General features: G+C 39.9%; 1 non-coding gene across 1 annotated transcript; it reads right to left on the reverse strand.

The window, feature by feature from the left end:
- Positions 1-445: 445 nt before the first annotated feature.
- TRNAK-CUU (transfer RNA lysine (anticodon CUU)) lies at positions 446-518 on the reverse strand. The gene has a single exon. It is a non-coding gene; the product is annotated as a tRNA-Lys (tRNA).
- Positions 519-22,570: the final 22,052 nt, after the last annotated feature.

Here is a 22,570-nt window from a genome sequence, read left to right on the forward strand (position 1 = left end):
AGCTTTCTCTTTTTGGCACAACATCATGATAGCAGGTTTATAGCTATGAAGGATGAGAACATCCCAAAATCCTATAAGAACTAGTGTGTGCATAAGTATTTAAAGATAGCCATTACCTAGAAGAGGCGAGACAATGGTGTTCTTTCCGAGTTCTAAGAATATATAAGTGACGAGATAATCTAGCAAGTAGATGGATAGGTGGAAGTTTTTGGTGAACTCTACTTGCTCCCACACCAGCATGAACCAATAGGTCCGACTCGCCTGTATGCCAATTCTCTAATTTTAAATTTTAAAATTCGCGTACTCGAGAGTCTTAAGCATTCAACCAAGAGGGGTTAAATCTTGTCGCTCATGTTGCTTGCTTGTTAGACGAGTGCACCGTGCTGACTCAGGACGTCACGTGCGCTGCTGCTGCGAAAAGATGGCTTTGGCAGCCAAAAAGCGCCGCCGGCCATGGGGCTCGAACCCATGACCACAAGGTTAAGAGCCTTGCGCTCTACCAACTGAGCTAGGCCGGCTGGTGGGCCCATTTTGGGGGCACTACATTTAAACCCAATACCACAGCTTTCGAAAAATTCCCACCCCCAGGTTTGTAATGTACCACCCACCTCCTTCAATGGTCTCTAACCGAGAAATTCAGCAAATAAAGCACGTGAGTGAATGAAAGAATGGACGTGCAACAACTATAGTATTTGCTTTGTTCGATCTAACTCAAAGACAAGCATTTCCTCGAAGTGAAATCACAAGCATATTTCAAGGCTATAGTTCCGCTTAGCTCGTGCACTACCGATTCTTGGGTGTGTCCAAATTTGAAGCACGTTTTTTGTGTTGCAAATAATAGCTAAAAGTTTCGAGCATAGTTTTAAACATGAAGCTTAGGAAATCGTAAGGTGTAGGACGATAGCATAGTGTGCAACTATTCAAATATGAACATAGTGGAAAGATGTTACTTGGAGTCCCAAATACAACTATCCTGAAATTTCCATTACACATCTTCAAAAGTTTGGTTTCCTCTCATCATATTGTGCTTATGTGTTATTCGAAGCCATTGTCAGTCCTTTCCAAAGCATACCATGCACCACAATCTTATTGCTCGATGCCAAACCTCCACGAACCCCATAGCTTGGGCCAAGAAGGCAAACACAATCTAGGCCCTTACAGAGTCCAAGTCATCATACACCTAAGCCTATGACCTAAACTTAGGAATATGTAAAGCGCATTCCACTCGCTCCACCAACAAAGTCTTGCTACCATCAAGCACAAATACTCTTTCCTCCTCTGCAGCATCATGTCAAATACATCTCTTTCCCTCCATTGCTATGGGTTGCTTTATGGGCATGCTCTTCTTTGTAGTATCCTCAATGGCATAGGTGCAGGGGTGAGCACAAATTGCATATTGAGAACAAAAAGTTCATGGTTTGTTCATCACTTCCTACCTACGAGGCATTTGTAGCTATATGATTGAGTTGTTAGCTAGGGGAATACCCTTTTATGCTTCTATCTCTAGAGTTATTCATTAAACTAGCGTGCAACATACACTTCCGCCACCACTTTCAGGCAGCACCAGGACCATGTACCTCTCTTTGCCTCTCTTTGTAACTCAAGCTTCAAGATGGGAGCCATACATGCAACACCAAATTAGATGATGGATTGATCTCAATAGTTAGGTGCAACACACTACCCTCGACATATACATTGATTATAACTTGACCATTTGATGAGAGAGAGAGAGAGAGAGAGAGAGAGAGAGAGAGAGAGAGAGAGAGAGGTCCACTATGGCCTAGGAAAGGGCACATACAAATGTGCCAGCATTGAGCTTCATATCTTGTAACACATGTGGTCAAGGATGTTATGGGCTCCACGTTTCATTAAGCTCAGCCTTCTTTAATCAACGCGTGCAATCGTCATGCACAATGTTATCCATACTTCAAGTGATGAATGTACTATTTTGCACGTTAAGAACATTCACCTTGGACAATTATCTTCTACATTCCTCCACCCTATAAGCTTTTCTAAGTGGCTTTCAATCTCTGCTTTTTCTCTTTGATGCCACGGTTATTGTAGACATCCAAATCTAAATGGTCCCATAGCTACGTATGTTTAGACCTCAATTTACATATATCTATGTTGTTATGCCAATCAATATAGTATAACGCTAGCTCTATGTTTCCATGTGTATATGAGTTCACATAGTTGACCTATAACATGTCCCATGCTTCAACCAGCATAGCCACAAAGTCCACATATACCCCTTATGGCACAACTTTTGCGCTTGCATCAACTTTGATTGCTTCCGCTTCCTTGATTGCTCTAGATCCAATTTTTTTGTTGCAATTATTTTTCTTCTTTCATCACATTGTATGTAGGTTCTTGCATCAAACATGCCAAGCCAAAAGAGGATATATCAGCCCTAGTTTTCCCCTACCAATGGATCATGTTGAGAATTATGAGCACTTGAGATATTATGCTCATTACAAACATAAAGCAATAGGGGTCGAATTTTCCTCTAGCTCAAGCTAGCTCAAGGCCAAGGCCAACCATTCCCTAATGATATTGGCCTATCTCCCTTCTAGAATTAAGCAACCATTTGAGAATAAATGGAAGAAATGCTACATGCATAACTATTCTAGAGTGTTCAAGCTATGGTGGAAGTAAGAATAACATGGATGACTTTATTTATTGTCACTTTTTCACAATGCCATGCTAGCCAATGTTCAATGTGCAGTGTCCTCCAAGACCCATAATCATGTTTTGGTGTTAAAACTTGTGCATGCATGCATGGGGAAATGAGCATTGTTGGAGCCCATGGATGGCCTAATTGATGATACCATACCTTTCGAAACATATGGAAACAACATAATGAGATGGAACACATCAATGAGCACAACACATCTAACAATTCAGAACTTGCATTCAAAGTAAGCATTTCTTTTGAATTGTTTTTCTATCTTGACAATTGATATAACCCATGAGGGCAAGTTAGGAGACTATATGTAAGAGACTAGGTATTTTTTTGATAAACATTTCTAGCTAGTAGTAATAAGAAACACAATGATTTGAATAAGCTATACTATTTTTTACCTTTGTAAAGATACATTTACTCCTATGTAAAACACTTGTAGAAATGTTGATAGTGCTATGTGCATACACTATGTGATGGTGTAGCAAGGATGGGAAATACATTTCAACGTTGGAGCCAAATTGCTTTATTTAAAATTATGTGTTTTGTTGTGAATCCATATGTGTGCAAAGGTAGGTTCAAGTGAATTAGTAATAGGGGTCAATTTTATAAGAACCTAGACCTTAGTCTCTCAACATGGTGGATCACTTATATTAGCAATATTGTAAAAGAAGTTTCCTAGTCCATATAGGACTCTCTATACATTATGATATCAAACGTTGTTTAATCTTTATGCATTTAATGCACACTACTTTTGGAAGTCTCTAGAAGGTTCGCAAACAAGTGAGTCCTTTAGGGCACAATCCCCTTATTTTCCAACACCAATTATGAGGCTTTTGCAAGGTGAGCCCCCTTTTATCTCACACTCTAGTCATTTCCTTGGGTATGGTTTTGTACAACGATCTTGTAAGCAAGAAATATAGTTTTGTGCTCATTCTTATCCTCACATTATATTCTCCATCAAATTATCATCTTCTACTTTTATGAGATCTATATAGGCAAAAAATCTTAATCTTGCCACGTTTTGATCATGCTCATAATAAATATAGGGGCACATCCCCTTTTCAAGGAGCTACTATGTGCTAGCATGGGTTGAACCCTAAGGCACCCAAAGAGATGTACTCAAGCCTATTAAAATGGAGTAGATAAACAAAACATTTGTAGTGTGTGCATGGATGAATACTCTCTCTCTCTCTCTCTCTCTCTCTCTCTCTCTCTCTCTCTCTCTCTCTCTCTCTCTCTCTCTCTCTCTCTCTCTCTCTAACATGGTCTCAGAGCCAAACCATTCTTACAATCTCTTTAAGTTGCAAACATCTCCATTGTATCTCTAGTCATCTATTTGAGCTCTCAAAGCATAGAAAGACATAACCCATCCAATCGGACTTGATTTTGGATCTCTAATCCTCTATTTGAGCTCTCAAAGGATAGAAATACTTAACTCATCCTATAGGACTTGATTTGCTACCAATATTGCTCATCTCATAGCTTAGATTTAGGAGTTCAAAGGCTCAACATCTCCTTCAACATTGTTGCATAAGGAGTAATATTAGAGAGAAGGACTGTAGTAACAACAATAAACCCTTCACCAAAGGCTAGTTTCAAACCTGAACAACCTTCATAGCCAAAGCTTGTTAAAATTTAGGGCTTCTTATTTTATGAGTTAGGGACTCCAAGTTTCCCTTATGCACTTCATTCTTCAAAGAAAATAAAGTATTTTGTTAAGTGTAAGGGTTCATAAATGTTTGTCTGGAACTATATGTATCTATTTTCATGATCCAACTAAGAGATGTCGATGGCAATCTATATCATTTGAATGAGGCATTGCTTTGAATATCCATGGTGAAGACAATGAAATATTCATAGTGTATATCCCAAATCAAAACCTTGTAAAGAAAAGAGTTTTTATTAGTTCCATGAGACTCAATGAGAAAAGGATATGTGATGTTTGTTTTCCATGTACAAATGCAAAGCCTTGTCCAACTAAAGATGAAGAACATGAAGATTAAGAACATATGAAGTTCGAGAAGTCCAAGAAGACCAATAATAAATCCACAACAACAAAACACTTAAAGATCAAGTCACCAACAAGTAAATGACCAAGTCAGAGTAAAGTCTGGAGCAAAAAGAAAAAGAAAAGGACAAAGAACCAAATACTAGAAGACCAAAAACTTCAAGTACTGGTATGAAGATTGAAGAAAGTGAGGAATGGAATAAAAAGTCAACAAGAGTCCCTCATGAGATTCACTATATGTAAATTCTTTATATCACATATGTTCAAGGCCTCTTTAAACAGGCCCTTCTTTGTGAAATTTTCATAAATAAATAATAAACCTCTTTCCAATTCAATTTGTGATTAAACCTTATATGTGATTTTTTCATAAATAAAAGACACCCCTTTTCTATTAAATTTGGGAATATGGCACCCTTATGTGTGTAAAAAATTGTGTTAAAATAGTATTAAAGATTCCCTTATTTTGAACTCATGTGATATTCTCACATATTTATGTGTGAACCCCCCCCACCCCCAAGAGAGTCCCAAGAAGCTAAGAGGATAATCTCAACTAACAAAAATTGAAGCAATACACTTTTCAAAAACCCTTGAAAATTATCGCTAGTATTGTGTCCCTTAATAGGCCAACCACCTAATAGGGGCTTTCTTTTTCCACTATTCATTGAACTCTATAGAAGCTATTAAGTTTCGAGTTCAATCCTATAGCCTTATGTTAGGATTAAGGGGGCACTATATTTCCACCCAATATAATCAATCAACAAATCATACCTTGAGGGGAGGTGTGAGAATTCATAAGTGTGCAAGGGTAGGTTCAATTGACTTAGCATTAGGGATAGATTTTATAGTAATCTAGACCTTAGCTATTTGCATGGTTGCTCATCAATATTAATAATGATGTAACATATCAATCCTAGTATATTTATAACTCTTTGAAGGTCAAGAGGTGAAGTAAATATATACACATATCCCTTTTTCAGGGAGCCACCATAGGCCATAGGTGGATTAACCCCTTAGGCACCAAATATATGCATTCAAGCATATTTAAAGACTGTAGATGAACGAAGAATTTACCTTGCATGCATTGATTGCTTCTTTCTTCCCCATTGTTATTGATTCCACTTTTGATCTTGTATAGCTTCCACACATACTTGTATTGAGAGAAAATTGGTTGGATTGATAGTAATGCCTCCTCAAATCATATCTATAGTTATATTTTCTATCTTCTTTGGTCAACACTATCAAAGTAAAATATTTAAATCTACTCTTTTATCTCAATGGAACACTGGGTTTTCATTTTGGGGTTAAAGTAATGGATGAGAGCATTCTACTTCCACGTTTCTCCACAAAATGAATGAGAGCACTCTACTTTTGTATTTCTCTATAACATGTCATCATAAAAAATTATTGACTTTAAAACTCATATCTCATCTCAATCATGACCAACATCAAGTTTATGGATAATGGGGACTCTTAGTTGTAATTTCTTTACATAGAAAGGTAATGGCTCTTTACATAGATAACATAGATAAGTACATAGGTAATGTCTCTTTACATAGGTAATGGCTCTTTACATAGGTCATGTCTTTACATAGTTGTAATCTCATGATAGATAAAAAATTCAAAGGATAAACCAAGACCAATGCTATTGAGGATAAGATATTGTGAGCTATACTTTAATGTTTAGAAAATATTTAGGTTTTTCGAAGAAAACCCAACAAGCATAGGATTGTAGGCAAAGTGAAAGTATATTGGACACCATTTAAAATGGGCTAAGTAATTGTGTTTGAAAAAAGACATTTTTAAGACCATAACCCAATAGATGTATGTTATTGTAATAAACAATGACTTAGACATGATTTGTGTATTCCAAGTAGGGAGACACTACTTGATTTGGAAGAATTTTACTTTGGTAAATGATCATATGAATATCAAATGGAACTTTATGCGACTAGATCTAGAAATAAGACAATGAAGGTGGATTGAGGTCTTATAAGAGTATAGCTTCAAGATCAAATATAGACCAGGAAGGATAATGTCATTGCAAGTGCACTAAGCTACAAAGCATTCCTTAATGCTCTCATCTTGGAAGAACCTTTTAGAGCAGGATCACTAACCTCCATTGTATCGGATCCAAAATATAAACAATTGATGAGGGATGCTTAATTTATGGAACAAGTTCCTAAGTTATGGCTCAGTTTATAAAGAATTGTCTATTAAGAAAGAGCTTGCATACTTCAAGAAGAGGATGTGCATCCTAACTAGTAGATGATAGTTGAAGAAGAATATACTTTGAGAGGTAACCACTCTCCATTTTCAAGATACCCGTACTATTCTAAGACACTCAATGCAGTTACGAAGAGATATTCTAGTGGGAGCTCACTCTCAACTACCAAGACCCAAAGACCGCTTATCGCTTCAAGCATTTCAATCAAGCACAAATGGCTATCTCTCACCTAGCCGACGCACCTTCGATCCTACGGGGGTGTAGTGAGCTTACCTTGATGCCCAAATGAGTAGCCTCCTTCCTCAATCAAGCTAGTAGCTCCATGATTCAAGATGTAATCTCAAGCAGCCTCAAGCCTCCTCCTTTGAGCTCCATCCTCCATAGCCACAAGTGAGAGAAGAAGAAGAAGAAGAAGAAGAAGAAGAAGAAGAAGAAGAAGAAGAAGAAGAAGAAGAAGAAGAAGAAGAAGAAGAAGATGATGATGATGATGATGATGACGACGATGATAGAGAGCTTCTTCTCCAAGATCCCTCACCCTCACACACACTCTCTCAAGCACACACAAGCAAGCAAGAAGAAGAGTAGAAGAGAAGAAGAAGAGATCACTTTTTGCCACACACTAAAGAATGAACTCCTCATTCACTTTTCAGGTTTCTATACAAGTCCTAAATCCCTTGGGCACCCATCCCCTTTTTTACATAACCAGGCATCTTGCCAAGGTCGTCTTTCCCTATTCCCTTGTAGTTGCCTTATCCCTTCATCTATGCCCTTTTAGAATTTACAACTTGCATAGGAGGGAGTGTGGCACTCTTATAAATGAATTACATTGTGCCCTGCGCTTTCCTTGTGAGAGCCCTCGAAAGCTCTCCTTCATCCTTGAGAGAGCATCCTTCATCCTTGAGAGAGCACCTTGGTAGAATCTTTGGTGCTTCTCCTTCATCCTTGAGAGAGCAACTTGCTAGAATGTTTGGTGCTTTCCTTCATCATTGAGAGCACCTTTGTAGAATCTTTGGTGCTTTCCTTCATCCTTGAGAGCACCTTGCTAGAATATTTGGTGCTCTCCCACATTTTTTTTGAGCTTGCATTCTCCTCCACTTTTCATGCCGAGGCAGAATGAGCTTCTTCATTCACTTTTTGACTTGGGCTTCCTCTACTTCTTTTTTGCTACATGTGTGAAAATATTGAGGATGCATGATAAGGAGGATCATTGATGAGCAAATAGACAATCATAATGAGGCATAAGCAATGACAAAGAAGAACAACTAATATTATCCAAGCATAATGCAAGTACAACTGAATGATAATGACTGATCAAATGAGTGTGGGGATGAGTGCCTTTTATAGGCTTACAGTAGGTGGTATTGGTAGGTGGAAAAAGGTGGAAAGCGACCATGGTATTCACCAATTGTGGTTTTAATAAACCCTACATACATGACCTAGTCTAAGGCTTTATTTGCAATGTGATTATTTGCCTTGTTGTTCCTTACAAAGAGGCTATAGTGGATGTGATTGCACATTTCTCAACACCCCTCCTCAATCACAAGCAAGAAAGACATTGAGTATATAGAGGCTGTCATGAGTACAACCTTATTAGGTGTGGACATGGAAGGAAACAACCATATAAAGCTAGAGGCTATCAGAAGGCCTCATTAATTGTGTAGAGACTGTAGTGTGCAAAGGTTACATGAGGAATACAAATGATTATGGTAAGAACATTAGGCAAGTACACATTTAAAATTTAAAAAAGTTTATCAGAAAATGAGCTACGAAAGAGGGACTGGTGAGTCCTATCCTTTTGTTCTTGGGTGTCTTCTTCATCTTCTTCTCCATTGTTGTCTCCATCTTCTTTGACTATTGCAATATATGCTCTTTGAGATCTTTTCTTAGCATGGAAAAACTTCTCAATATGCCCAGTTTTCTTACGAAAATCACAGACTATACTCTTCTTCCCTTTCACAAAGAGAAGTTGTTGGCCTCCTCTTGGGATTCTTGTTTCTCCCTTGCCCTTGATCTTATTTTCCTCTTCTAGGAGAGAGGCTTTGATATCCACAAGCTTCGGCTTTGGCATGTTGATCAATGTGGTAGATACATTATCAAACTCAGGTGGTGAGAAGCACTCCAATGCAAATGTCTTCATCCATCTTCAAGTTGATTCCTGCAAGTTGTGTCAACCATCTTTCTATATAATTCAAATGAGTTGCAAGTGAGGTACTACTTTTCATGTCAAGCCTAAAAAATTCAATAGTATTCCATATTTGGAGGATTTTGAATGAGCTCCAAATAGGGTTTCTAATTGATCGCATGTAGCTTGAGAGGTTTCACAATCATCAACATGATGAATGTAGCTATCATCAAGTTTGAGCTTGATAGTAGCTTGAGACTTATCATCATTTTTATCCCATATGACTGAGAGTGCAGCTTCCCTTGGTTTCTTCTCTTGACCACTTGTGATTGATCACAAGCCTTTCTTCATCAGGATCAGTTTGCCATGTGTGGAATCTGACACATGGCATGTGTGGAATCTGACACTATTGAATGCCATGTGTGGAATCTGACACTGTTGAATCGGCACGAGGGTGAATCTTTGCCCATTTTGTTGGTAGTACTAGCAACAAATAACTGAGAATAGACTAGTGGAAGAGTTGAATTTGAGTGTGTCAAAGGACACAAGAAGATTAGTGTTAATCAACACTAGATAGTATCAAGAGATATTATGTAGTTGAAGCACTTAATGTTGAATCTTTTTCTTGCTAATTTGAAGTGGTAGCTTTTTTGAGAGGACTAATTGTTATAGCAGATCAGAGAGTTAGTAACATCATTGAGCCAAAGGAAGTAAGAAAATGAAGTAAAATCTGAGCTTGAAGACTAATTGCTATGGTTGCCCTCTTTAGGGTTTTGATAGGCAACTAGTTTTTTGCTTATTGTTGCTCATAGAGATAACCCTTGGAGAAACCCTCTGAGTTAGAGATAGCTTGGATGTATATCTTCAAATGCCCTATGGTAGTGGATGTTAGAAAGTAGAGTTGCAGCATTGGAATGTGTGCACAAGAGGGAGAAAGAGGCTCAAGTACAAGAACAAGTTCTTGTTTAATAAGTTGCTCAAGGTACAACTTGGGTACACTCTATCTCACACTTGATAGTGACCCATAGGCTGTTTATATAGCCTTTGCCAAGATAGGGTTAGGGTTTTCCCTGCCCCTAGGGCTATTCACACCCATTTTCCCTCATACTCCCTTGCTTATAGTGGGTTCCTATGCCTATCTTCTAACACACCCCCTCAATGCCAAGGTGCCATTGGATTACAATGCATGTAAGATGTCCCCCCCCCCCCCCCTCTTGGGATGCCTTTATAAATCAGGCTTACAAGAGTGTTTTAGGTCGATGATTTAAAAATTCAAAATAGTCGATCTTCAGATGGATTGAAGGCATAATTGGCCACCAATTCTTTGGGTACATCAAGAGTGTTGGGGCATTTACTTGTAATATACCATGTCTTCTTGCATTTGTTACATTTCATTTTCTCGGGATACTTCTTCCAACCGTTGTTTACAACATGTCCTTTTTTCTTACAGAAAGAACATCTAGTGAGAGCTGTATGTACCAATACTTGATCACGGGAATTTGAAGATGCCTAACTGTTGTTGCTTTCTTTGTGGTTCATCTTTTCTTCATCCAAACAGGATTGAATGGTACTTGCCAATGTAGGATCTGGAATGTTGGTGAGAGTGGCTACAAGAGTAGGAAACACTTGCTTTATAGCTTTTAGGAGAATAGCAATAGCATCTTCTTCATGTATTGGAGCTTGTACAGAGGCAAGCTGTTCCATAAGTCCCTTCATGTGAGAGATGAATTTTCCCAAATCTTCTCCTGATCTATATTCCAAGCTAAATAATTCAATTTTAAGGAGGAATATTTTAGTATTTTTACTAGTGGCTCCATAGAGCTTTTCAAGCTCATCTCATTTTTCTTTAGCAATGTTTAGTTGATCAACATGATGAATCATGGACTCATCTAAGTGTAACATTATGATTGCTTGGGTACGTTGGTCATCCTCTATATCAACCAGATTTGCAGAGTTTACAACTCTAGTGCCTTGCATGAGAGGCCAATACCCTCTCTCCGTCGTTTTTTATTTTATAAGTACCTGCCATGGGTGGAAATCTTTGCCATTAAACTTTCGAATTTGAGGACAAACATCAACATATGTTGTGGCCATTGGGAAGGTCTTACCACTTGTTAGGACAAGGGCAGTGTCTAGTCCCTTATAAATTTTCCATTGAATGCGGAAGCAAATCAGACAATTTGAAAGAAAAGTTGCAATGAAGAGAAAGGCTGAAAATCATACAGATGTAATATTTCAAGGTATGACTATGGTGGTCCTTTCTTATGTGCAATCTTCTTCCGAGGTTTAATAGTCTTTTTAGGTTTTAATGAAGTAAACCTAGACTGGACTTCAAGCTCCTCCTTGTGGTATGGCTTAGTGGATGAAGCTTGTGTTGGACAAGGTTAGTCTATGATCTCAATGCTTGTTTCCGAGGAGAGTACAATGACACTCATCCTTTTGATTTCATTGACCAGTGTACTTGAAACAAAGTCACTCAAGATATGCAATACACTTCTAGTGTATGATGGTCTATGTATTTATAATTGTACACATAACCTTACAACAATATAAGAAGAGAAAGTTGGCAAAATAACACTCACTAGATTTAGTAAATACCCAGCAAGAAAATGATTAGATGATTAATGATTAGTGTTTAGAAACACTAATGTCAAGCTTAGTGAAATGCTTGAATGAAAGCAAGTTGAAAGTCGGCTTCCTAATGCACTTAGTGATGTCCATCGAGCATGTCCGAGAGCTTTTAGATTTCAAATAAGCTTCAGAGAAGATGCTTTAGTGATTAGAATCACTGTTCAATAAAGCTTAGAGTGAAAAAAGTGAAAAATGCCAAGCTTAGAGCTTATTGGCTATGGATTCCATAGGATACACAATTAGGGTTTGCCAGAGATCTCTCTCTATAGGGAAAATTTCCAGAAACCCTTGTAGATGAGGATAGCCCACTAGGGGGGCTATCAAAGCCCCAAGATGGTTGCTGGGATCGCGTCGCCTGCTACGTGCGCAATAGTACGGATTTCGCGCTGTCAAAAAACTGCGCCTATTCTGGAAAACATGCAATGTCATCCACCACTTCAACTTATGTCCGCCTCTATTGTGCCAGGCTGAGTCGCCCTGAGTTGTTAAAGAGTTCCTCAGAAGGAACCATGAGCTAAAATGGCCTCCTTTGTCCTCCCCAAGTCCTCCATCAAAGGTGGGTCTGGTTTGGCTATGGAGGCAAGAGGTAAAAGATGAAGATGATGGACTATCTTATGCACTTAGTGAGGCTGAGGGTATAGGAAGCTGAGGGGATCAGAGGAGGCTCTGATACCATGTTAGAAAGTAGAGTTGCAGCATTGGAATGTGTGCACAAGAGGGAGAAAGAGGCTCAAGTACAAGAACAAGTTCTTGTTTAATAAGTTTCTCAAGGTACAACTTGGGTACACTCTATCTCACACTTGATAGTGACCCATAGGCTGTTTATATAGCCTCTGCCAAGGTAGAGTTAGGGTTTCCCCTGCCCCTAGGGCTATTCACACCCATCTTCCCTCATATTCCCTTGCTTATAGTGGGTTCCTATGCCTATCTTCTAACAATGGACAGCTTCATTGTGTGTGTAGGTGGAATGAGCATTATGAATCAAAGATGGTACAATCTGGGCAGTGAGCCGTTGCAGGCAGAATGCTAGAGCAAAGAGCAACAATGACTGGCTATGAGGGGATAGGGAGGAGTGCCTGGAGCAGAGGAAGAGTTATTCAGAAGAAAGCATGAGCTTAAATGGCCTAGTTTGAGAGATTCAAGCCCTCCAATGAAGGTGGGTGGCTATGGAGGTAGGTGAGAGATTCATGGAAAAGTGGAGGGAGCAAAAAATTCAAACTGAAGTGACCCAATCAGTGGCCTAATGACTCATTAACTTGAAACCCGCTTTGATAACATGTGAAAATAATGAGGATGCATGCTAAGGAGGATCACTGATGAGCGAATAGACAATCATAATGAGGCATAAGCAATGACAAAGAAGAACAACTGATATTATCCAAGCATAATGCATGTACAACTAAATGATAATGACTGATCAAATGAGTGTGGGGATGAATGCCTTTTATAGGCTTACAGTAGGTGGTGTTGGCAGGAGGAAAAAGGTGGAAAGTGACCATGGTATTCACCAACTGTGGTTTTAATAAACCATGCATATATGACCTAGTCTAAGGCTTTATTTGCAATGTGATTATTGCCTCACTCTTCCTTACAAAGAGGCTATAGTAGATGTGATTGCACATTTCTCAATAGGTCCGTGTCCATGACATGTCTTGTAGCATTACCCCCTCCTAGATGAATGCGAGTCCCATGGCACTTGTGGGTTTGAGCTGATGAAGATTTGGTGATTTGACGGTGATGGGGCCTCTGAAGTTGGTGGCTTGCATTGTTTGGACTTATCTGTAAAGAAAAGAAGGTGCACTGTTTGGGGGTGTGTCTACCTTACCATGTGGTGCATTGTGCTCATAGTAGTGGAAATGGGAGTTGGGTCGACCACATGTAGGCCTGGGTACTGTCCCATACTCGAGGACCTATTTCTTGCCTAAGGGGGTACAGTGAGTGTGGCTTAGGGAGACAAGTCTAACCATAGGTGAGGATGACCTCCCTAGGTTTGTCCTGCCCTTGATGTGCCCTAAGCGTGATGTGGGGAATCAGAATAGGCTAGGGGGTTAGGGACGGAGCCGGCTGACCGAAGCCACTGGACATTTCTAACTTGAGGACCCCTAGGTGTAGTACATGCCGTGAGATCATTCAGTTGCTTCCCTTATGATTTCCTTCTAGTGGTCTCTTATTCTTTCTCTTTTCTTTTTTTCTTTTCTTTGTCTTTTTTCTTCTTTTCTTTTCTTTCTCTTCTTCTTCTTCTTCTTCTTTCTTAAAAAAAAAAAGGAGAAAATCTAGTCTTTGTCATCAGAGTCATGAGAGGGAGAGGTTGGAGGCTTAATGGTTTTTCTAAGAATTTGTCTACTATGTATGTATCCTTTTAGGCCTATTCGAGAGTTAAAAGAAGTGGTGGATAGGAAGAGATGGTTACAGCTAGTGAAACAACTATCACTCATATCCTCTTAAAGGGCCACACAAAAAGATGGAATGAGAGTAGCGCACATCATTAGCCTAGCCATCACACAACTATCTATGCCAGCATTGAGATAAAAAAAGAGCGACGGGAGGTGGTACTCCTATGGTGTAGGCTCCTATCTAAGTAGTACCCTAAGTAATCTCAGATAATTACAAGTAGTAGTAAAGACAAGATCTGGGCAAAGAGTGAACTTGTTGAGAAAATGGGCAATTGAGCCCCATAGGTCAGTTTTGGAGAAGGTAAGGGCATCCTTTGGCTTGGTGGCATTTATGTTTTATATATTTGGAAAATCATATTTTCCATGGATGTCAGGGTTGAAGTCTGTCCCTACCCTTCTTGGATATGGCATATGTGTGGGGTCATTTCTCTCGAAGGGTAGTGTGTTGCAAAATGACATCCACGTGTCCATGTTGATGTCCCAGATTCTCCTTCTCCACTTTGGTTGGGAGTCATAGCCTTGTACTGTCTAGGGCACCTCCATGACTTTGTTTTCCTAGTATTCAGGTGCTTCCATTCTCCATTGTGTAGGGTTCTTCTCTCTCTCTCTCTCTCTCTCTCTCTCTCTCTCTCTCTCTCTCTCTCTCTCTCTCTCTCCTAGTTCCACCTACTACTGAGCCTTCCTCCCACGCTTATTATCTCCTTCACCACTTTGGTCTATAGTACTCTATATAAGGTGGAGGGGAATTTAAAGGTGAAGTCGAAGGGTTGGCAACTATTTTCCTTTTGCTCTCAACTATGAGCTTTGCATTCCAATCCACTGGGAAGCAATCTGCTCATGGTGGAATGGGTGCTTTAGGGACTATTGTTGGTTGGGCTTTTAATCTTCTCCTTGCTTGGTCCAACATCCTCACCCTTTTCTTCTTGAGTTTTTCTTTTCTCTCAGCAGTGGTGTCCACTCTAGTTCCATTTCTAGTTGTGGAGAGGGAGGTTGTGGTACTAGTTCATGTTATGGCTATCCCATTTCAAACTCCAACCTAGCTTTGGGGAGTGACCTCTGCCTTTTAGCTTCATTCGTGGGCTCTTGTGGTTCTCCTTCCTTGAAGCTTATTAGGTCCATCTCTTTTATCATTATCTCTATCCTTAGCAAATAATCTCTTTGATCTTGTCGGCTTAGGCGGTCCCTTCTTCTTGCAGTTGAGTACACAGCCCATGCCTTACGGCTCTACAGGTGATCTCCAACTTTTTCTTTAGTGATTCAATAGCCTCCTCCTCTTAAAATTACATGGTGTTTAAGAGAGTGTTGATGAAGGCACATTGTTGGGATTCCAAACTCATTTGTGCGACCGTTACCCTGCTTTCTGCTAACACCTTGTCACCTTCTATAAGGGCTAGCCGGCTTGCCAAGTTTCTCACCCTTCTGTTGAGTGCTGAAATGATATGTTTTTTGGGCTGATTTTTTGTTGTTTTTATTACTGAATGGTTGTTTTTGGTGATGGGTTGTTTGAATTTGAAGATGTTTTGAAGTGTTTGGAATGGTTTGAGTATGTTTGAAGGGTTTATGATGGTTTTTAATGAGGATATATTGTTCTGTAGGGTTCTATAATTTTTTATGTTTGATTCTGTAAGGTCTGATTTTCTTCTGTTTTGGTAGTTGAGATGGTTGAACGAATGTTTTGAGAGATGGTTGAGGTTGTGTTAAAAGGTTTATGATATATTAAATTGATTTTGGTTTGTTCTTTATGGTTTTTATGATCTTTGTTGATCTTATGTAAGGTTCTGTGGTTCTGTTGTCTGTATTTCTGTTGCTCTATAATCTGTTCTGTTCATTTCTGTTGAGTGTTATGTTGGATGTATGGATGTTTTGGGAAGTGTTTTTGTTTTAGTAAAGGATGAATGGAATATCTATTCAATCTAATTGAAGTGAAGAAGTAGCTGATGAAGATTCACAGAAGGTTACAAAAGAATAGTGATAGAAGCCAGATCTCACTGGACACTATGATATCTCTAGTGCCCTTTCATATCTAACATACCTTTTGGGAGGTGTATCCATGACCAAGAGAGGAGAACTGAGTGCCATTCTTGAGCATTGTAGTGAGGCCATGATGTATTATTGAGAGATCAAGAGTATGTGAGAGAGAGAAGTGACAGAAACTCAGTTCTATGCCTAAAAACAATGTATCTACTATGAGAGATAGAGAGAGAAAGAACTATGAAGACAATGAAGATGAATCATATGTGATTATTTCCATTCAAAAGTGGTGCATTCCTTTGTGTTCCTTATTCTATTGATGGATTCTATGAAGAAATTGAAGATTATGGTTGATTCTATCAAATCTGTGGGAGATATCTACTATGATGCTACGTGAAGATTTGTTCGTTTCCTTGTTGTGGTTCTCAAAAGAATGAAATAAAAGCTTGTTGATGTTACAAGATAAATTTTCTTACAATAGAAATCCCTTTTCCTTGGTGTTCCTCTTGGGGCTTCATGTTTTTGGTGTGCATCCAGGGAAACTTTCCATCAACAAGTATCAGAAGAGGCTGAAAATGAAGGAAATGGCATTGCCAAGAAGAGGAAAATTCAATGGATGCTTGCAAAATTCCTTTTTCCATTGAAGAGTTAGAGATTCTTATTATTAAAGACACTTTCTACAAGAATTTCATCCCACAATGGTGGAAACACATTACCATCATGATGCAAGCTCTATGTTTTTGAGATATCGAGCTCCACTCGTGATACGCCAGGGTGACCGTTGTGTATTTATGTCACCGACTTGTCAGTTGCAGATGCGGTTGGTACACCGTCCATGAATAATAGCTACATGATAGCTATCCTTATCTACTCTAGTTCGTGGCTCGGTTAGTATGCCACCTTAGTTAGTTGAGTTTGGTTTGAGACCCATATATAGGGTTCTTCTATTTCTTTGTATTAGAGTTCTTTTGGCTTACACAACTAAGAAGAGGAAAACTGTTTTCAGCCTCCACCCTTATGTGTCTTCCCCCATTGTGCAAGCAAGAAAGCTTCAAGCGAGACTCCTTCCTTCTCTCCCACAATCTTGACATGGTATCAGAGCCTTGTTCGTGGTAAGAAGCTCAAGAAAGCAAGCCAAGCTCGCGGTGTTCTGGTAAGAGGAGCAGTGTTGCTTTCATTTTCTGTTTTGGGAGCAGATCTCTGCAGGTAGCACAGCCGGAAAGTGCAGGAGTGCATTGTCTCAGGTTGAGACGGCCTTCGCGGTGAAGCAAGAGGGTAGTATATGCTGCGGGAAAGGGCTTTAGCCCTTGGCGATCTTATTTTTTTGATTTGAGGCCATTTCGGGGCCTGTTTTGGAGGCGGAAGTTTTCTGCACGCACTTAGGAAAAGGCCCAGTTTTATGTTGTGCAGCCACTGTTCTACAGGTCGATGAATAGTTACTGTAAAAATTGCATTGTATGCTTGTGCGCAGAGACATTGGGAGTTACAGAATCATCCCTGTTGCCTGTTGATGCAAAATCGTCACTAGGAAGTGACTGTGTGGTCAAATACCACTTTCGCCAGTTTTGCAGATTTTCCCTTGTGAGGGTGAAGCTGTGGTTTTTGCAGTGACAGAATTTTTTGCAGTCTTCTGTAATGGCATCTGATTCTCTTTCACAGATTGTCACTGAAAAGCTTGACAAGAACAACTTCCAAGCATGGAAGTTTAGAATGACGAATTTCCTTATGGGAAAAGGATATTGGGAATTTGTTGCAGGAAATGAAGAAGAACCAGTTCTTCCTGATGTTCCCAATCAACAGCAAATGTAGGCATTTAAAGCATGGCATGAGAGAGCCAGGAAAGTTATGTATTGGCTGTCTATCAGCATTTCAGACTCTATGATTGTGCATATTCAGGATGCAAGTACGCCAAAGGAGGCATGGGATACTTTGTCAAAAATGTATAGCACAAATACGCAAGCCAGGAAAATGCAGCTCAAGCAAGAGTTACATAATGTGCAAAGAAGAAAGTATGAGCATCAACGACTACCACATGAAGGTGAAGAAGATTGCAGATGCACTTGCTTCCATTGGGTCGCCAGTGGAAGATGATGATTTAGTTTCCGTGACCTTGAATGGTCTAGGAAAGGATTATGCACAGTTCCGAACATCCATTTCCAACCGTGAAAGATTTTCTGATTTTGAGGAGTTGATTGCTCTTCTAATTTCTGAGGAGCAGAGAAATGGTGGTGCATCTTCTTCAGGAGGAACTTCAAAAGAAGCTGTCTTCTACTCAAATGCTGGAAGAGGTAGAGGCAGAGGTAGAGGAGGCCGATTTGGAGGTCGTAGCAGAAATCAGAATATGCAGCAAACTCAAGAAAACCAGTCCTATGGAGGAGGATGTGGTAACTCTAGAGGCAGGGGGAGCCAAAGAGGTCGTGGTGGATGGCAAAGAGGCCAAAATGCAAATAGTAATGTTGAATGCTACTACTGTGGTAAAATGGGTCATATGGCTAAAGACTGCTATAAAAAGCAGAATGACATCATGAATGGAAAACTGCAACAAGGGAATTATGCATCTTCTAGTAGACAGGGTGATGACAGAAATGAGTACTTGTTTATGGTGCAGCACATGAACAATTCTGTGACAAGTGCAGAAGAAAGCAATGATGTATGGTATGTTGACTCAGGTGCATCAAACCACATGACAGGTCATGCAGAATGGATGGAGGATGCAAGGAAAATGGAAAAACCAGGATTTGTGGAGACTGGTGATGATAGTGCACATCCTATTGTGCAGATTGGAAAAATTCCCTTGTCTATGCAGGATGGGAAAAAGAAATACATGTCCGATGTATTTCATGTCCCAAATATCACCAAGAATCTGGTTTCTATTGGTCAAATGGTTGAACAGGGCTTGCAGGTCAGATTTAATCCTCATGGATGCTTTGTTGAGGATATGAAAAATAAAGGTCGCTTGATAGCAAAAGGAAAGAAAAATGGCAGAATGTTTACATTGGATGCAGACATGTCTGAATTGAGTGCAGTAATGTTTGCACATGGGACCGGTGTAGTTGCAGATATTGATATCTGGCATAAACGCATTGGTCATGTTAATGTACAATGACTTAAATCAATGCAGGCCCAAAATATTGTTGCAGGTTTGCCGAAATTCAAGGTTCAAGAAATGCATAAGGTATGTGAAGCCTGTCAGTTTGGAAAACAGGCAAGGAAACCATTTCCTAGACATGTTCAAGAGAGTAAGAAGCCATTGGAATTAATCCACTCTGATGTGTGGACAACTAAAGCTGCATCTCTTGGAGGCTGTCATTATTTTGTCAGTTTTATTGATGACTATAGCAGAAAAGTTTGGGTGTATTTTATGAAAAAGAAAAGTGAAGTTTTTGGGCATTTCAAAACTCTTAAAGCTATGGTTGAAAAAGAAACAGGCTTGCAGATAAAATGCCTAAGGTCAGATGGAGGGGGAGAGTACCTCTCAAATGAGTTTGCAAGGTTCCTGCAGGAGCATGGCATAAAGTAGCAATATTCATGCAGTCATACCCCACAACAAAATGGAATTGCAGAAAGAAAAAACAGGCATATTGGAGAGGTATCTCGTGCCATGCTCAATGAAAAAGACTTGCCAGATTTTTATTGGGCTGAAGCAGTTGCTACAGCAGTCTACATAATGAACAGGGCTCCCACTGCAGCAATACATGGAATGACTCTAGAGGAGAGGTATACTGGTAGGAAACCAGATATTTCTCATTTGAAAATTTTTTGTTGCATTGCCTATGTACATGTGCCAGATGAGCTGAGATCCAAGTTGGATCCAAAAGCTGAGAAGTGCATCTTTATTGGTTACTCTTTGCAGCAAAAAGGGTATAGATGCTATAACCCTTCTACTCGTAAGTTTACAGTGAGCAGAGATGTTGTTTTTGATGAGATGAGTAGCTGGTATAAACCAGTAAATGTGATTGATGATGTAGATACACAAAATGGTAATGCTGCACAAAATTCACAGCAGCAGTCACAAAATATTAGTGGACCTGGAGCGTCCTCTAGTAGTGGTTCACATTCTTCGCCATGGACAGGCAGATTGAGATCAGGAGAATCTTCTCAAAGTAATGCAGATAGTGGTATGCAGGTATCACGAAAAGGAAAAGAGAAGGTTGATCAGCCCATGTTTGATGTGAATGCAGGTCACTCTTATGTGGATGGTGAATCCAGTGGCTCAGAACAGAGCATTGATGATGAGTTGGGTATTCCTTCTATTGTTACACCTGGAGTAAGGAAGACCGGGGATGTTTTGAGAGCACTTGGGAGTGAACCTACTTTGCGCAGGTCTATGAGAGCTAGGTATCCTGTGGATAGGCTGAAATATGATGGATTTACAGCCATTCACTATGCATATATGGTTAAAGTGATACAGGAACCAGAACCCACTTCTTTTGAGGAAGCTATGGGAAAAGAAAAATGGGAGAAAGCCATGGATGAAGAAATGGATGCCTTGGAAGCAAATGCTACATGGGAACTGGTACCTTTGCCTAAAGGTAAAAATGCAATTGGTTGTAAGTGGGTTTATAAGGTGAAGCACAATGCAGATGGTTCTGTGAATAGATACAAGGCAAGATTAGTAGTCAAGGGGTATGCACAAACATATGGCATTGACTATGAAGAAACATTCAGTCCGATTGCAAGGATGGCAACCGTAAGAGCAGTCATTGCTATGGCTGCATCAAAGGGATGGTCTTTACATCAGATGGATGTAAAGAATGCCTTCTTGCATGGTGATTTGCAAGAAGAGGTCTATATGGAGCAGCCACCAGGTTATGTGCATGCTGTTCATCCTGAGTTTGTTTGTAGGTTGAAGAAAGCCTTGTATGGCTTGAAGCAAGCACCTAGAGCATGGTCTGACAAGATAAGACAGTATCTTGTCACTATTGGCTTTCAGATTTCCAAGGCAGATTTCTCACTTTATGTGAGAAAAACAGAGAAAGGTATTATGCTACTTGTCATTTATGTTGATGATTTGATTATGACAGGTGACAGTGATGAAGATATCCTTCATGTGAAAATGCTATTGAAGCAGAAGTTTGAGATGAAGGATTTGGGAGAGCTGCGTTATTTCTTGGGCATTGAGGTGATTAGATCACCAAGTGGGATACAGCTCTTGCAGAGGCAGTATGGATTGGACATGCTGTCCAAATATGGGATGACAGGCTGTAAGCCTATTTCAGTTCCTTTGGAGCAGAATGTGAAGCTGAGCACAGATGCAGGTGAACTTCTAGAAGACCCTACTATGTACAGACGCATAGTAGGAAGTTTGATTTATATGACTATTACCAGGCCAGATTTGAGCTATGCTGTTGGATTGGTAAGTCAGTTTATGCAGGCTCCAAGGAAACCACATTTGGATGCGGCTAGACGCATACTCAGGTATGTGAAGTCCACATTGCAGTATGGACTATTTTATGAGACTCGGGTTCAGATACAGTTGCATGGACACACTGATGCTGATTGGGCTGGTAGTATTTTTGATAGACGATCTACCAGTGGATATGTGTTCTCTTTTGGGAGTGCTACAGTCACTTGGAGCAGCAAGAAACAGCCTATAGTTGCCTTGTCGAGCACAGAGGCTGAGTACAGGGGTGCAGCAATGGCTGCATGTGAGGTAGCTTGGTTGCATAAGCTACTTTATGATATGCATCAGTCTACAGATGGGCCAGTTGTCATTTATTGTGACAACATGAGTAGTATACACTTGGCAAATAACCCAGTCTATCATGCTAGAACAAAGCACATTGAGGTGCATTATCACTATGTGCGAGAGAGGGTTTTACTAGGTCTTATTGATCTAGTTTATGTCAGCACAGAGGATCAGGTAGCTGACATATTCACGAAGCATTGGGCGTAGAGAAGCTGCGCAAGTTCAGAGACCTGCTTGGTGTGCAGGAATTGGGATTGAGCTCGAGGGGGAGTGTTGAGATATCAAGCTCCACTCGTGATACGCCAGGGTGACCGTTGTGTATTTATGTCACCGACTTGTCAGTTGCAGATGCGGTTGGTACACCGTCCATGAATAATAGCTACATGATAGCTATCCTTATCTACTCTAGTTCGTGGCTCAGTTAGTATGCCACCTTAGTTAGTTGAGTTTGGTTTGAGACCCATATATAGGGTTCTTCTATTTCTTTGTATTAGAGTTCTTTTGGCTTACACAACTAAGAAGAGGAAAACTGTTTTCAGCCTCCACCCTTGTGTGTCTTCCCCCATTGTGCAAGCAAGAAAGCTTCAAGCGAGACTCCTTCCTTCTCTCCCACAATCTTGACATATGTGGTGGACTATTTCCTCTTCCTGTTGAAGCAACATATACATGCATCTTGGTGGCAATTTTTTTGGAAACAAATTGAAGAGAAAAAATAGAGAGAATAACAATCCATGGAAGATTTGGCATTCATTGAGAAGTTTCCAGACATCATCAAGTGGGAGATCGTGAAGAAGCTTTAGGAGTTGTGGTCAGTGGAGGTTCACAAAAACAAGAAAAAAGAGAGTTGGA

Source organism: Lygodium microphyllum, chromosome 20 (assembly GCF_053477565.2).
Source record: "Lygodium microphyllum isolate KBCC chromosome 20, Lygodium_microphyllum_v1.1.10, whole genome shotgun sequence".
Classification (NCBI taxonomy): domain Eukaryota; kingdom Viridiplantae; phylum Streptophyta; class Polypodiopsida; order Schizaeales; family Lygodiaceae; genus Lygodium; species Lygodium microphyllum.